Genomic DNA, 17849 nt, shown 5'->3' on the forward strand with positions numbered 1-17849 from the left:
GAGATGGAGAGGACTCTGGCGAGCAAAGAGGAAGAGTATAATGGGTAAAGAGGGATTCTACCCCGTCTGAAGGTGCCCCTTGACCAGGAACGGGCTCAGAGTCACAGAAGTAATTTTTGTTGCTTTCATCTCAGAAGGAGATTGGCTCTGAGATGCTGGAGCCGAAGTCAGTGGTAATGTTACCGGGGAGGCAGAAAGAAAAGGGACCTTCAGACCCAGAGAATCCAAGGAAGCCATTCCACAGAGGTGGAGGCCGAAGATGTCTTGAGCTTCTTGGAATGTCTACAGTCTCACAGCCAAGGCTTCTCGAAGCCCATCTTGGGATCTGGGGGAGAACCCTTGGTAGCAGAAACAGAACTGGATGAGCTGGAGGACAAAAGCCGTTTTAACACAAGGGTGGCCTTGTGCTCATTAACATGTGAGCCGAAGCTCTAGCAGATGGAGCAAATGAAGTCCAAATGAGTCCAAATACTCTGGACCAAGACAGTAAACACATTAAAAAGGTGGGCATCTTGGGAGTGCAGTTGCCCACACAAGACGCACTTTTTAAACCCCTTGTCCATCCTACTACAGGCGCACACACATCAGTAAAGTTAGAAAAACTAAAGGAGAAAAGGGCACAAAAGGAAAAAGGAGAGAAAATATCTATGGTACCTAACCTATCAAGCTACCTCAAAAAACATCTAAAACTAACAGAAAAAGGATAACCACTGTATTAAGGGGTAAGAAAAAAGATCTCACCAATCCCACACAAGATTATCAACAAAAATAACCAAGCAGAGCCAAAGACCCGAGATGCAGACCAAGAATGGTGGCAAACTCAATATAGGGAGTTTACGAAGGAGCGGGGAGTTATGGGTAAGGGAGGCAGAGGCAAGACTGGCCAAAGGCTTTAGAATCGGCTAGTGTCAGATCAGCATTGGATCTAAAGTCCCACAGGTTGAATCCAGACAGCAGACAACATGGGATCTACAATTAGGATTAGCAGGGATTGGTTTCATGAAAAGTGGGGTTCATTTTAGTGAGAAGGATGGAAAACTGGAATATTTGTTGCATGTCAGCAAAAAAAAAAAAAAAAAAAAAAAAAGTGGTTTGGTGGGTTTTTATATATATTTTTTGAGAAGTATAAAAGTTAAATTAAATGTAGTCCAGTTTTATGGACAAAGGCTGTATATGTTTTCTCAAAAAGCATAACTGTTCTCCAAAATACTACATAGCAAAACATTAGTTGCAGTGGTGGCAGGCATAGTAATATCAACCGTTAAAAAGGCCACATAATTATGACCATTTTAAGCTGGATGTGATGAACAAGCATATACCACCATCTGCTGCCATAAATGTATATGAGATGCAGGCAACAGTCTTACAATCCACATCTTTGTCTACAAAACAATACGGAAGGTGTGAATGACCTTGTACATATGTGTTGACTGCTTCTCGACAATACACAAAAGTTATGTATTTACCATAATGCTAGATCAGTCTCGTCTTTCTCCACCTGCCTCAATGTACAAATTATCGGGTCCATATGGCTCTGACCCAAGTACCTTTTTTTGAAGCTCTTGGATCCAGGACTCAGGCTCTTCCCCTACCCATAACTCCCACCTGTCCTCTGCAATACCCCTGATCTCATTTGCCACTTGAAAGGCTCAGATCATCAGCATGGGCTCAGCAACAACCAAGTCATTTTTAGATACATTTGGATATTTTCTGATAAGGCTTTAGTTCCTTAATAATTTTCTACATCTGTCTTTCTTAATCTATGGGTTTTTCACCTTAACTAAGAGTTTCTTTATTTTTTTCTCCGTAATAGTTTCCTTTTAGTTTCTTCCTGCCTCTATCCTCTTCCCTGTTTTAAAAAAAATCTTTATAGTTGTATGTCACTGATTACTGTTGTTACAGTATTCTTATAGAAGTATTTGTACTTTTATTGGGTTCAGTTAGTGTTGTATGAGATTTTGTCATGTGTGTGTGTGTGTGTGTGTGTGTGTGTGTGTGTGTGTGTGTGTGTGTGTGTGTGTGTGGCTTATCTTTCTTGTCAAGACGTCTGACAAGGCCTGTGAATTTAAAAAGTGCAGTACCTGTGGGCACAAGATTCCCCTCCAAGGCCCTTACAATCTGTATATTTACTGCCTGGGGGCAGACCATTTATACACTGAATATTAGTCCTGTGCCAAGATTGAGTCAGAAGAGAACATCGGATCTATATCCAAATACACTTTACAATAAGAAGCTGCAGAACAGAGTTATAACTGGCTAGTCTGGGTCTCGCTGACCACACTCACATCCCAGTGCCTTCCAGTATCGTGTTATCAAGCATGACTGAAAACTTGCAGAATTATTTTTGACACAGACACACACAAACACAGACGCACACTTTTCCAGCAAGAGTTAATTATATCCCTCTGGTGCCAACACACCCTTCCCAGTATTCATGGTAACACCGTCACCAAATAGATCACTAACACAAAAATATAATCACTATTTATTTATTTATTTCAGTTTGATTACCAGGGAGTTCCACTGGGCTTTGGGGCCCGTTTTCAGTGGAGGCCCGGGGAGAAAAGCTCCACAAAAACAACAAACAATATTGACTACAAAAGAGTTCAGACAAAATATAACAATAGATGAAACAGGATTTTACAAACAGCCTACAATAGAAAAGTCTAGTGGCAAAATAGTAAAATTAACATTTTTAGTTAGGTTTCAGCACAGAAAGAAAAAAATGAGGTAAAATATTTTAGGTTAGAGAAAGCAGGAGGTAATAACTTGAACTAGGAATATAGGAGAGAAAAGGAGAAAAAGGCCAGCCTAGGGTGACTTAGCAGTTGATTCATCATGGCCTATATAGCTAGTATTTAGGAGAGACAACGAGAGTTTAGTAGAGAAATGGAAGTTAGCCAGGGGAGAAGGAGAAGGATGGTTTGAAAGGAGTAGGTTGAAGAGTGCAGTTGTAAATTCTATTTAGATAGAGGTGGGAATGAAGTAATGTTTTGAAGTTGTTTAGGTTGTGGCAGGATCTAACAGAGGTGGGTAGGGCATTCCATTTTTTAGCAACGGTGAAGGATAAAAGCATTTGGCCAGCTGGGCACTTGAGTTTTTGTACAGTGATCAAGTTTTGATGAGAAGATCTAAAGGATCTAGGAGGGCTATAGGGTAGAAGAATGTTGGAAAGAGCAGGACAGCTAGTTGGATGGAACAGTAGTTTATGGGCTATGGTGAGTTGGGAAAAAGGTCAGTTGATTGTGGAGTTCAAGCCAATTTAGAGAGTGGAGGGGAGAGCAGTGATGAGTGATGGACTTGGCATTAGTAGCAAATTTGGATATTTTGTTATAGCATTGTTCCAATTTGGAGGAGAGACAGGATGATAAATTAGTGAGCAGAGGAGCGCCGTAAAGTAGAGAGGGAAGGATATAAGTGGAGGCGAGGGTTAGCCTAGTGGAAGGAGACAAAGTGGTTATTTCTGTACAATAAGCCCAGTTTTATGTGCGTTTTTTTATGTTTTGCTGGATATGATGATTGAATTTCAGTTGGTCATCAATTAATACACCGAGAAGTTTGGTGGAGGTCACTATTTAGATAGTGGAGTTGGAAAGGCTGGTAATATGAAAGGAGTTTTTGCCTAGTGGTGAGGATTTGGAAGGTGGGAAGAGGAGGATCTTAGTTTTGTTGGCATTAAGGGAGAGGTGATTTTGGAAATCCAGTTTTTGGTGGTAGAAAATGCAGTTTGGGTTAGGGCTTGGAGTTCAGTTTGATTAGTGGCATGGCAGATGAGGGTGGAATCATCAGCGTATTGAACAATTGTGGTGTTGGGGATGGCTTTATGGAAGTCATTAATAAAGATATTAAATAGTAATGGGCCAAGAATGGAGCCTTGAGGTACTCCGGTAGGTGAAGGAAGGAAGGAAGGTAGATGTAGCTAGGCCCCCCATTTCACAGCTTGGGATCTGTTCAAGAGGTAGCTAGTGAACCAGGAAAGAGCCTTTTGGCTAAGGTTAAGGTTGGAGAGATGGTTTAGAAGGAGGGAGTGGGAGATGGTGTCAAAAGCTTTAGATAGATCTAGTAGAACAGTTGAGACTACATTACCAGAGTCACGAGCAGAGTTCACAGAATGAAGGAAAGAGAGAAGGGCAGTGGTGGTACTGTGATCAGGGCAAAAGCCATGTTGGGTGGTGGAGAGTAGTTGATGTTCAGTAAGGAAAGGCAGGAGTTGCAGGTGTATACACTGAGGATTTTGGAAATAGGGGAGAGGATAGCAATGGGACGAAAATTAGAGACATTATAGTTCTTACCACCTTTGTGAAGTGGATGAATGAAAGCAGAATGCCAGAGTTTGGGTACATAGGATTCAAGCAGAGACCTGTTTATTAGGATGCTGATAGGTATGGCAATGGAGTCAGAAGCTATCTTTAGGAAGGAGGAAGGGAGGTTATCAGGAGCATTTGAGCAAGGTTTGAGTTTATAGAGAAGTTTCTTTATTAGGTAGGTAGGAACAGGTTTGAGTTCAAAAATGGGAGGGTGGCAAGGGAGAGTAAGATTAATGTGGGTGGGAGGGTTGTTATTAAAAGTCTTGGTTAGGTCAGCAATGGAAGAAGTGAAGAAGGAATTGAAAAGTGAGGCAATTTCAGGGTCAGATTTGCTGGTATCAGGGCAGGGGTTGTTTTTAGTACCATGTGTAAGGAGGGAGTTAATGGAGTTCCAGAATTGTTTTGGATTTCTGGTATGGTTTTCTTGTAATTTGATGTAGTAGGACTCATCTCCAATGACTAGTTGTTTGGCCAGGTTTCTCAGTTGTTTAAACTGAAGGTAAATATCAGGCAGTTTGTGTCTGAGGTAAGCTTTCCAGGATTTGTCTCTTTGGTGCATAATCTTTTCTGTGTCTTTCGTGAGCCAAGGGGTGGGTTTAGATTTAATTCTTTTTCTTCTCATAGGAGCTTGGGAGTTAAGGATATTTAAGACTGTAGAATTAAAATATTCAACGGCTTCGTCTAGTGGCAGTGTTTTTAGGGGGTTCCAATTAGTTATCTTAAGGGAGCTAGAGAAATAGTCTTGGTTAAACTTGGTTAGGTTGCGTGTTTGAATGAAATGATGAGAATGAGAAGTGGGAGTGGCTCGAATAGAGAAGGCGGGGAGGTGGTCTCCTAAATGGTCAGGAATTACACCAGATGAAGTGATTTTGTTAGGATGGGACACAAGTATCCAGTCAAGTATGGTGCCAGGGGGGTTGTTTTTATTAGGTCTGGTAATGAAGTTAGTAAGTTGAGTGAAGTTGAATAGATAGATGGTAAGGGAGGAATTAGGATTATTGATATTTCCCCAGCCAATGTTTACATCTCCCAGAATAAAGGTTTCTAGTTTAATGTTAGAGGATGATCAGGCGAGGATATCTTCCAAAGTATTTACATTATTACCAGGAGGAATACAGAGGGAAATAATGCAGATGCTTTTGTGGATGTTCATTTGTAGCATGCCGATGACTAGTTCTGCATTACTGAAAGATGGGATGGAGTTAGGGTATGGGGTTATAGTGAGGAGGTTAGAGTAGATCAAGGCAACTCCTCCTTCCTCTTTTATTAATGCGGTCAGATCGGAGGGAATGAAATCCAAGAGGAAGGAATTCAGAGTCTTTGATGGGAGGTTTAAGCCAGGTTTCAGAGATGGCTAGTATGTCTGGAGAGTTTTGGGTGAGCCAAGCATGAAAGAGTGCGATTTTATTTTTTAAGCTTTGGGCGTTAACGGTGAGTAATTTGAGATTTTTATTAATGTGTATATTATTGGAGGTGGGCAGATTTTTTGGAGAGAAGTTTGTAGGGGAATTTGTGGAAGAGAAGGTAGGACCTGGATTGGGGTGAATACCACCAGCTAAGTGAAGGAGAGTATAATGGGGGTATGTTTATTTGGTTGGTGGTTTACCCATAAAATAAGTCAACTATTAACAAATTAGGGGACAGAACAACTCTTTGAAAGGTAGAGGCCAACAGTTACCTTTATACGGTTTCAACAGATATACCATTCCCCTAATAAACCTCCAGCTACAAAGCATTTAAAATGTAATTAAACGTTTTACTTGAATTAAATAAAATAAAGCAGTGCATGCTGTAAAATATGCAAGCAGCTACACACTTGCACAAAGAAAGAAGTACAGTTTTGTACCTGCCATAAATGTAGATGTTAGAGTATTCACCCTGCTGCAGTCATCACACTTGGGTTATCCTGTCAGGCGGTCCCGCAGTCGGCTGGAATTCCAAAGTCTTGGTCCGGCGTTGGTTGCTGTCGCCTCTTCCCTGACGTCAGTGCGCCAGGGGTATATATAGTGCAACCGATGCCATTTTCTTCAGTTTTTCTTGCCCCAGATGTCAGGTGCCCCCAGAAAAGGTGGTCAGAAATTAGTACCAAATGGAGTAACCTCTGCACAAACACAAAATCCCTTCAGCTATAAGCAAATACATCAGTAAGGTATTGAAGAGATTTAATCAGTAGATCAGAGGGGATGGAGGGAGGGTTACCTGGACTGCAGCAGGGTGAACACTCGAACATCTACATTTATGGTAGGTACAAAACTGTACTATGTTCATCGTGTTACCCTGCTGCAGTCATCACACTTGGGTTGAATCCCAAAGCTAAGGTAGGGTGAAGGTATCATAGAGGGTTAGTGGAGGCTATAAGGCCCTGCAGAACTGCAGTGGCGAAGCCCGCCCTGGTCTTAGAGTAAAGAGGTAAGTGATAATATGTTTGGTAAAGGTATGTACTGAACTCCAAGTTGCAGCTTCTAAAATCTCCTTGGTTGGAACCCCCCTGAGAAAGGCTGTAGAGGTAGCTGTTGCCCTGGTAGAGTGGGGCCTAATGGTAGCAGGAACTGGTTTCCCATGATGGGTATAGCAGAAACGTATGCAATGACCTATCCATTTAGAAATGGTTTGCTTTGATATAGCCTTCCCTTGAGAAGCTGTAGCATAGGATACAAAGAGCTGGTCAGATTTTCTGAAAGCCTTAGTTTTGTCCAAATAGTAACACAGTTGCCTGTGAATGTCCAAGGAATGCAGGAGTCTCTCACCTTTGTTCTGTGGATTTGAGAAGGTGGGTAAGTGGATGGTTTGATTTAAAGCCACACTGGAAACCACCTTAGGCATAAAGGAAGGATTAGTTCGTAGAGAAACTCTGTCTGGATGAAAAATTAGGAAAGGTTCCATAGCCATTAGTGCCTGTAGCTCTGAGACTCTCCTAGCTGAAGTTATTGCTAGGAGCAGGGCAGTCTTCCATGACAGGAACTGAAGATCTGCAGAGAAAGCTGGTTCAAAGGGAGGTAGCGTTAGTTTTTCCAGAACAAAATTGAGGTCCCATGTATGTGTAGGAGCTCTCCTGGGTGGTCTAATGTTTTTTGCCCCTCTGAGGAACTGCCTTAGAAGAGGATGTGAAAATAAAGGTGGATCCGTGTTGTAGTGAGCTGAAATAGCTGAAGCATGGATTTTAATGGAGGAAAAAGAAAGTCCTTTGTGCAACATCTCAGCTAACTACTGTAGAATGTGAGGCATGTGAGGCTGAATTGTGTCTTGGCCTTTAGCTTGGTTCCAGGCACAAAACCTTTTCCATTTGTCCGAATAAGCCTTCCTGGTGCTTGGCCTCCTGGCTTGCAGAATAACATCCAGAACTGCTTGTGAAAGAGGAGCTGGTTGGATGTTTAGTAGATTTGCAATGCAGCCAGATTTAAAGTTTTGAGCTGGCTGTGAAGAATCTGACTGTTTTGTTGCATGAGCAAATGGGAGATTTGAGGCAATATCCATGGAGGGCTGTGGGACATATTTCTCAATAGCGGGTACCAGTGCTGGCGTGGCCTGTCTGGGGCTATGAGAATCAGTTGTGGTCTCTCCTTTTTGACTTTCAGAAGAACCTTTGTGAGGAGAGGCAATGGAGGGAAGGCATATACTGTTAGGTTTTTCCAACTGAAAGAGAGAGCGTCCACTTTCCAAGCTTGTTGGTGAAATGTCCTTGTACAAAATTTTGTTAGCCGATAGTTTTGAGGACTGGCAAACGGGTCTATGTCTGGAAGGCCCCATTTTTGAGTTATCATTGCAAATATTTGTGGATCTAGTTTCTACTCGTGTGGATCCTTGATGTTTCTGCTGAGGTCATCTGCCAATGTGTTCTTCTGTCCTAGCAGAAACTGAGCTTGTAACTGAACTTGGTAAGCCAGAGCTGTGTTCCATAAGATCATTGCTTGCCTGCATAGAGGGTAGGAATGTGTACCTCCTTGTTTGTTTATGTACCACATTTACTGTGGTGTTGTCCGTCCTTATTGCAAGTTGTCCTGGATGTAATAGATCCTTCAAGGCTGTCAGAGCTTTCTGTACAGCTAGCATCTCTTTTTGATTTATGTGCAGATTTCTTTGATCTGCGGTCCATAGGCCTTGAATGCATTGCCCTGCCATGTGTGCCCCCCAGGCGTAGTCTGAAGCATCTGTTGTGATAGTTTGCCTGGCTGGGGGGCAAGGTGAAAGGCTGACCCTTGTTGAGGTGACATGCCTGTGACCACCATAGAAACTTCTGTTGTACGCAGGGAATGAGAGATATCATTGTTTCCAAGCTGTGTGTTGAGACCATACGCTTTTTTTAGGTACCACTGTAATTTCCTCATATGCAGCTTTGCAAATGGTATTAGTATGCAAGATGCCATGAAGCCCAAGGCCTGCAGAATTTTTCTTGCAGTTAATTGGGTCTTTGTTGCCATTGTCTTGAAATATTGAGTCAGTTGTAGTTGCTTCTCTGGCGTAAGATAAGCCTTCTGGGCCACTGTATTCAAGCTGGCGCCCAAGAATGTCATTTTTTGTGAGCGTACTAGATTTGACTTCTTTTCATTTACTGTGTACCCCAGGCAGTTTAGTAGATGCTTTACAAAGGCCAGATGTAAGAGAAGGTCTCTGCTTTCTGCTTGGATGAGGCAGTCGTCCAGGTATGGATATATTTGAATTCCTCTTTGTCTGCAGTATGCAATTACTGGTGCCAGGCATTTTGTGAAGACTCTGGGCGCAGTACATAAGCCAAAGGGCAGTGCAGAGAATTGGTAATGGGTTGAACCTGCAATGAAACGGAGGTATCTTCTGCAACTTTGTCTGATAGGGACATGCAGGTATGCCTCCTTGAGGTCCAACGTTACTAGCCATGCTTCCTTGCCCAACAAGTAGCTGCTGTAGCATTAGCATCTTGAATTTGGGTACTTTTAAGTGTTTAGAACTGAAAGGTCCAGAATTGGTCTCCAAGCATTGTCGTTTCTGGGCACTAGAAAGGGTTCTGAGTAAAATCCTTGGCCTTGCTCTCGAGTAGGTACCAGTTGAATGGCTCTCATGTCCATGAGAGCTGTAATTTGCTTTTGTGCCTCTGCCCATTGATTTTGTGTCAGGTTTGGCAATCCTCTTTTCATTGGCAAGGTGTGAAAGTGGAATCTGTATCCTCTTAAAATTGTCTAGGACCCATTTGTCCTTTGTGACAATGTGCCAGTTGTCTGCAAAAAATGCGAGTCCCCCCCCCAAGGGGGCTGCCAAGAGAGTATTGCTTGGCCAAATGAGGTGCAAGTCATTGAGTTTGTCTTCTGGTGGATTGAGACCTGTCTTCTCCTCCCTTCTGTGTTGTAGTGCCCTACTGGCGAGTTTTGTACTGGGCTTGTAGTTGTCCTCTGCCCCTTGGGCATCTGTATTTACCCCTCTGTGGTCTGTCAGTAGCTGGAAAGGACCAATTTTTTGTTGGCCAATTTCTGCTGAAGCGAGGGGGTTGTACCTGTAGGAAATCTTTGACTGTCTGCATAGATTTTGCCTTATCCTCCATTTTCTTTAAAACTTTTTCTGCTCTAACTCCAAAAATAACATCCTGCTGTAAGGGAGCATCTAGTAGTTTTGCTTTAACATGATCAGGCAGAGTTTGTTCCTTTAACCAAGCATGCCTATGTATAATGGACCCAGTGACAGCTGCTCTACAGGAGGCCTCCAAAGAATCAAACCCACATTGTAAGATATGTTTGCCCAACTGTTCAGTGGCATGTAACAGATCCTGTACTTCTTTTAATTCAGATTGTTGAGGGTGAGTGGTTATTCCTTGCTTTAACTGAGAGATTAGGAATTGCTGATACTTAAGCATGTGAAATTGGCAATTCAGAGCCCTCAAAGCTAGTGTGGCTGAGGTGTAAACCTTTTTCCCCCACCTGTCTAGTGCTCTAGAATCCCTCTCAGAAGGTACTTGGTTTTTAGCCATAGAAGCCTTAGCCCCCTTGGGACCCTGGGAGATAGTCTCTGGGTCAGCTACAGGGCTTTTGTAAAGAAATTTGTGTGAATCAGGCACTCTATAGTATCTGCCATGCTTAGCCGAAGCAGGAGGAAGAGAATCAGGGTTCAAACTGGATTCTAAATAGACATCATCCACAATGTCCAAAACTGCAGGGATGGCAAGTGATCTGTGTTGGGGAGCAAAAGAAATTCTCTGAGCCTTTTCTTCGAGTCAGAGTAGTCTTGACCCTCCCAGTGAAAATGTTCCCTCATAGTGTTTAAAGTTTCTCCAAAGTAGTAGTCTTCAGGAGGAGAAGCTGAGGGAATAGAGTCCTCAGCATCAGAATCTTCATAAGGAGAGAAGGAGTAATCTTGGTCCTCAGAGGAGTCTGAAGTAATGGACACTTGTTCAGAGGATGCATAATCTTCCTCTTGTCTAGGTCTTTTGTCAGTAGGGGGCTGGGAACCCCTGATTAAAGAAATTAAATCTTCAGCCATTTTGAGCATCTGTTTCTTAGGCATGGGGCCTTGAACAGGAGACTGAAGAGCAGTCCTTTTAGATTTAGTAGGAGTCTTCGATTTAGAAAACGTTTTAATGGTGAGAGTAGTCGGTCTGAAAACGCCTTCAGAAACCGATGGTGTTTCTGAAGCACAGGCGTCTTTTGTAGCAATGTCGCCGGAAGGGCCTGAACTAAATGGGTGCGTCGGCCTGGTGCATTCCGCCAAAAATTCCGTAGCGGTCTCGGGTTCCAGATCTGCGGTAGTCAGGGGCTACATCGGAGCCTCACTGAGGACCGGAGAATGGATCAGCAGAGGCCTCGGAATCTGGCTTAGGCCTGGGCTGTCTGTCCTTATCCTTGCGTTTTTTGTGCACGCCGGTAGTCGGTTACTCAGACGGCATGCTGTAGTTAAATTTCCTACCGAAGTAGTGCCGTGTGAAATCAAAGCGTCTTTTAATAGTACGCTTATTCAACCTAGCACAAAACCGACAAGAAGGGACGTCGTGGTCTGGGCCTAGGCAAGGTATACAAGAATGAAAATCCTTATGAAGTATTTGCTTCCCACAAGAAATACAATTGTTAACTTTTTCTGACATCGGTCTGAGGCAAGAAAAGTTTCCCCAATGGGGTACTTAGCTAGACTTCGGTCTGAAATTCGAAAATCTCAGGAGTCGGCCAACCGGCACTTGTAAACTGCTTCAGGCACCGCGTGGCAAGAAAGACTGAAGAAAATGGCGTTGGTTGCACTATATATACCCCTGGCGCACTGACGTCAGGGAAGAGGCGACAGCAACCGACGCCAGACCAAGACTTTGGAATTCTGGCCGACTGCAGGACCGCCTGACGACAGGATAACCCAAGTGTGATGACTGCAGCAGGGTAACACTATGAACATCAAAGAATAAATGTGCTAACAGACAGATGTCATACATAAAAATTATCCAGCTTATCTGGACCTGTCACTTTAAGCACCTAAAGATTTATTGGTTCTATCTACTTCTGACTTGAAACCCCGCACAACACTTGTAAACTTTCACAGGTAATGAAGTAACAAACTTCAGTATAAACTCTGTCCAAAAATGCAAACCACTGTGCATTTTCCAGAAGTAAAGCATAAGCTAAACTGGCAGTTGTTCCCTCTGCTTAAGAGTCCAGGCTTTTACCAGTTTGATTTGAATGATTCTTTTCCTTTTTCCATAGTTTCTTAACTCTGTGGGAATGGCGGACTAACAAGATAGTGTTCTGATTCTCAGAGCTGAAAGGATTGCAAATGTGTGCACTTTTTACCAGACTAAGTTTCAGTTTCTAGTAATTCTTAATACTGAAAGCAGTGTCATACTCAGTACAAGTTAACTCTTTTTACTGATTACAAATGCTATACATTTTACATGCTGGAAGACACAGAATCACAATTTATATGGAAAAATACATTTAACTCAGCTCAATACAACACTCCATATTTTATATGGAAAGACAATGCTAAGCTTCAAGCACCCTGTCATACGTCTCTGAAAATAACTGCATTTGCCTTAGCCTACTTAACACTTTTCAATAGTTGCTTTACCTGCCATCACTATATTTACATTTTTGTTGAGGTAATTTAAATATAACTTCTTTTTCTCTTAACTGAGTCTTGCTCATACCTTCTCGTGTGTGTAGTATATTGTTTTGTATAATTTTTTACTAAAATTTTTATAGTTTATAATTTTTAATTTTTCTTTGAACAATGCTGCCTCTGTATTTGCTTTATCATGTCTTTTTATATTGTTAACTTTGTCACTGTTCATGCTTGGAGCTTTTCTCCCCGGGCCTCTACTGAAAATGGACATATCCAGCTAGACTAGCCCGGTCAACAAATGTAAAATAAAATAAATAAATAGCAAAATGCCTAAAACAAAATGGAAGGAGCTATCCTTACACTGGTACGTTCTGTGGTAACCTTTGAACTTTAACTAACCCATACCTGCAACACCAGATGTGCAGTAACAGACTTTACATGTGCTAAGCCTGAAATTGCTATACCTCAGGGTATTACCCTTCCATGAAGGTAAAGTGACCTCAGATATGGTAGCAGGATTGTGTATGTGGGGGGGGGGGGGTGTGCAGGTGACTTGCACCACACAAAAAATACCTTAAAGGAACAGTCACTCTAGTTAAGGCTCGTACACACAAGCTAGCACAAGCAGAAGATTATAATTCAAAGTGGAAAGGGATAATTGAGAGGGGGGGTTGAGAAATAAGGAAAGAGTAGGATTTTGGATACAGGTCTTTAAGGAGAATAAAAAAGTACAGTTGTGTACATTTACCATAAATGTAGATGTTCGAGTGTATTCACTGTTGCAGTCATTACATTTGGGTTATCTGCTTGCAGTAGCCCTCAGTCGGCCTGATTAACAAAGTCTTGGGTCCTACGTCGGTTGCAGTCTCTTCCGTGACGTCAGGGGTATAAAACATGCAGCTGACATCATTACATCAGTTTTTCTTGCCCCAGATGTGAGGTGGCCCCTAATGGGAAGCAATTAAATCTATAAATATACAAGGTTATACCTCAAACAAAAAAACAAATACACCAAAAAGCTTTTAAGCACTGAAAAGAAGAGAAGAGGTACAGCCAAAAGAAGTCAGGGGGCTGGAGGGAGGGTAACCAGGACTGCAACAATGAATACACTCTAACATCTACATTTATGGTAAGTGTATACAACTGTACTATGTTCTTTGTGTTTCATTGTTGCAGTCATTACATTTGGGTAGATTCACAAAGCTAAGGATGGGAGGAGGAATTTAGATAGCATTAGGACCAGCTATAAGGCCCTTCAAAACTGCAGTGGCAAAGCCAGCTCTGGATTTAGAGAAAACTGACAAATGGTAATGCTTGGTGAAAGTATGTATAGAACTCCACGTAGCAGCTTCTAGGATGTCCCTGGTAAGGTATAACTCTGAGAAAGGCTGTAGAGGTAGATGCAGCCCTGGTTGAGTGGGGTCCGATCCCCTGTGGGATATGTTTTCCATGGTGCTTATAGCAGAAATGAATGCAATAGACTATCCATTTGGAAATGGTTTGCTTTGAAATAGCCTTCCCCTCTGTCTCTGCAGCAATTGCCACCAGCAGTTGTTCTTATTTTCTTTGAGGTTTAGACCTGCCATGAACCCAAAGGCAGGTAGTATTTGCCTTGCAGATAGCAGGGTTTTTGTGGCCACTTGTTTGAAGTAGGTTGTCAAATGAATTTGTTTCTCTGGCGTGAGGAAAGCCATCCGGGAAGTTGTATTCAAGCTTGCTCCCAGGAATATAATTTGTTGACAGGGTACCAGATGCGATTTCTTTTAGTTTATGGTGTACCCCAGACAAGTTAGCACCCTTTGTACAAAAGCCAAAGGATTCAAAAGTACGTCCTGGTTTTCTGCCTGAATTAGACAATCGTCCAGGTATTGGAATATTTGAATATTTCTTTGCCTGCAAAATGCAATGACTGGAGCTAGGCACTTTGTGAATACACTGGGCGCAGTAAATAAGCCAAAGGGCAGTGCAGAGAACTGATGGTGCGTGTAGCCTGCTTTGAAGCGTAGGTATCTTCTGCAAGATTCCCTGATTGGGATGTGCAGGAATGCTTCCTTTAAATTTAGTGTTGCCAACAAGGCATCTTTTGCTTAGCTTAGGAAGCAACTGGTGAAGAGTCAGCATCTTGAATTTTGGAATCACCAAAAAGGTGTTTAGAGTACACAGGTCCAGGATAGGATGCCATGAATCGTCGTTTCTCGGTACCAGAAAAAATCTGGAGTAGAAACCTTGTCCCTTTTCCTCTTCTGATACCAATTGAATAGCCCCTATGCTTAAGAGAGAGAGTAGTTGCTTTGGGGCCTCTGCCCATTGATTTGGAGGTTAATCTGGCCAACTGCTTGGAGTTGGTAATGTGTGGAAGTGAAATCTGTATCCTTGGGACACTATATTTAAAACCCATTTGTCCTGGGTAATGAGTTCCCAGTTCTTTGCATGAAGTGCAATCTTTCCCCCCAAAGGGGCAGTCAGTTGAGAAGTGCTTGAAAGCTTTAAAAAGAAGTCACTGAGACAGTTTACCATAGAGTTTTATTACTCCCAGATTTGGAAGTGTAAGCCCCCCACTGCTTAGTCCTGTGCATCCCCTGGGACTGAAGCCTGGGTGCTCTGCTGGATCTGGGTTTGGACTGAGAATGCCTGGAAGAGGCAGGAAAGGACCAGTTCTTAGAAGGCCAATGCCTACTAAATTTTGGAGGTTGTACTTGTAAAAAAAATACAGTTTGCATAGATTTATCTTTTTCCTCCATCTTTTTAAGAACTTCTTCTGCCTTGTTGCCAAACAGGTGGTCCTGATTTAAGGGAGCATCCAGTAATTTCGCTTTAACATGATCCGGCAAGGATTGCTCTTACGCCAAGCATGCCTTCTAAGTACAGACCCAGTTACCGCAGTCCTGCAAGATGCCTCTAGTGAATCAAAATCACACTGCAATGTATGTTTACCAACTTGTTCAGCAGAATGCATTAAATCCTGTAAATCCTTATTTTCAGCACAATCAGGAATCAACATAATTTTCTGTTTAAGCAATCCAATAATATGCAGCTGATACTTTTAACACATGAAACTGGCAATTCAAGGCCCTAATGGCCAAAGTTTCAGAAGTGTATACCTTCTTACCCCATCTATCCAGTGCCCTGGAGTCTCTATCAAACGGGGTAGGATTTTTGACAGTAGAAGCTTTAACGCCCTTGGGTCCCTGTGAAACTTTCAGGATCCGCAGTAGGATTTTTGAAAAGGAACTTGAGAGTCAGGAACCCTGTAATATCTATCAGGTTTTCTGGAAGCAGGAGGTAAAGAGTCAGGGGCCATGCTACACTCCGAAAAGGCATCATCAACAATGTCCAGTACAGGAGGTATAGCTAAAGGCCTGTGCTGGGGCAGGAGTAAGAAATCCCTAAGCCTCTTTTTAGAATCAGAGAAATCCTGACTTTCCCAACGAAAATGCTCCCTGAGAGTATGCAAGGTTTCACCAAAAGAGAAATCCTCTGGGGGGGAAGCAGAAGGAATAGAGTCCTCAGTATCAGAATCCTCATAGGTAGATAAGGGTAAATCCTGGTCATCAGAGGAAACAGAAATTTCAGAATCCTGGTCAGAAGTATCATAAGCAAACTCAGTCCTAGGTCTCTTAGAGGGGGAAGGTTGGCTTCCCCTGATTAAAGTAATAAGATATTCAGTCATTCTTATCATTTGTTTTTTTAGGCATAGAGGCCTGACCATGCGGTCTGGGCGTCAGTTTTCTAAGCATGGTTCGAGTTTTAGGCCTTGAAGAAGATGGCGTTAGTTTAATATGCAAGTCAGTAGGCCTGAATATACCCAGAAGCCAGTGCCTGCACAGCGGCTCCAGACCCATCCAAGGTAGAGACATCCGCAGGTTCCACAGTTGAAGAATCTCGCGGCATACCAGACTCTGAATGGGTCTCAGTAGAGGCCTGCGAATCTGAAGTAGTGGGTACGAGGGGCTGCAAAAGCGCCTCACTGAGTACCAGCGAACTGGGCAGCCTGTCTCTATCTTTGCATTTTTTCGGAAAGTCAGTAGTCGGATGGCTTACCGAAGACATATCAGGATAATTGAACCGAGCACCAAAATATCTAGAAGCGCAAATATACCGATGATGGACAGTTTGTGGTTTAAATAAGGCACAAAACCGACAGCGAGGTACGTCATGGTCAGGGCCTAGGCAAGGAATACAGTACGAATGAAAATCTTTATGAAGTATTTGCTTTCCACAAGAAATGCAGTTATTTACTTTTACTGACATCGGTTTAGAGCAAGAAAAAGTTTCCCCAATGGGGTACTTAGCTGTTAGGGAAGCTCCCCGATACCCCGGCCAAATTTCCCCAGTAGTATAAATACCACCTTGGGTCTCCCCTGAAAAGAGGCTACTAGTCTAGTGGGACTAAGGCCAACAAAGAATAAGTTTAGTAGTGCTGGCTGCAAAAAAAAAAAAAAAAAGTTACTAGAAAATGCAAATCAAAATCTTAACTATAACTGAGATACTGAACAGTATAACAGATAAAGAGAACTGAAGGAGGGATCTTTAGAAATGGAAATAAGAAATAAATGAAAGTTGTGGGAACAATACATGCAGAATAATGTTCAGAAGAAGGACTGAGATTTAAGGGAAGGCAGAAATTGAGCAGTTTATGTAATGGTGTAAATGATTATTAAAAAGAAAACATAGGAACACTACATGAAAGTAATGAAAATGTGCTATTACTTTTTTTTCTATTAACGTATGGTACTTGTCTCATTGTTTAATATGATTTAATAAAGATGCCTAAAAAATAGAAAAGCAAGTTATGTTTTGCAGACATTCCACCTGGCTGTGGAAATTTATGAGGGGTTTTGTACTACTAAAAATGGTTGCTTCTGTGCACGCATGCATATTTGCCTCTCACTAGGTTATAGTGCTCGTCAGAACAAGACAACTGGTAGCATCCTTTAGAAATAATTTTGCTGTCCTTCACTCAGTGTACAACTTAAAGCTTTGTTGTTGTGGTACTAGAAACAGACTTTTGTTCTTGGAAAGTATTATTTCTTATTTTAATCAGGTTCAGCTGCTCACATCACAGTGGTTTTGCTGCCAGATATCCAGTTAGGTAATTTCCTAGTAAAGACATTTTCATATTATTCATACTACAAAAGTTTTCACACATTTTCATTACTATCATTTCTTGGGAGGAATGCATGCACATTTGTATCTCACTACATCAGCTAACTTGTCAGAACAAATAGGTTGAGAACGTCCTTCAAAAATGATTTTGCTGTCCTACAGTCATTGAGCAACACAACATAAAGCCTATTACTGAGGCACCAAAAACCCAAGAAGGAATGATCAGGTACAACTGCTCACGTCACAGTATGGCCAGTTGGATGGTTGCTCAGTTTTCTAGCAAGAAAGTTTCATGACATTCATACTAACGAGGTTCCGTTTTCTTGGAAGTCTTGTGTACACATGCACATTCGTGTCTCACTATATCAGGGCATGTGTTGAAACAAATCAGTCAGTAACATCCTTTAAGGATGACTTTGCTGTTCTACACTGACT

The 17849-nt window shown here is 42.2% G+C and overlaps 1 protein-coding gene across 1 annotated transcript in view; it reads right to left on the reverse strand.

The window, feature by feature from the left end:
• The window catches only part of ATP6V0A2 (ATPase H+ transporting V0 subunit a2), an 834711-nt gene that overhangs the window by 450722 nt on the left and 366140 nt on the right, over positions 1-17849 (reverse strand). The window lies entirely within an intron of this gene.

This window comes from Protopterus annectens, chromosome 4.part0 (assembly GCF_019279795.1).
Source record: "Protopterus annectens isolate FY-2018-M chromosome 4.part0, PAN1.0, whole genome shotgun sequence".
Lineage (NCBI taxonomy): Eukaryota > Metazoa > Chordata > Ceratodontiformes > Protopteridae > Protopterus > Protopterus annectens.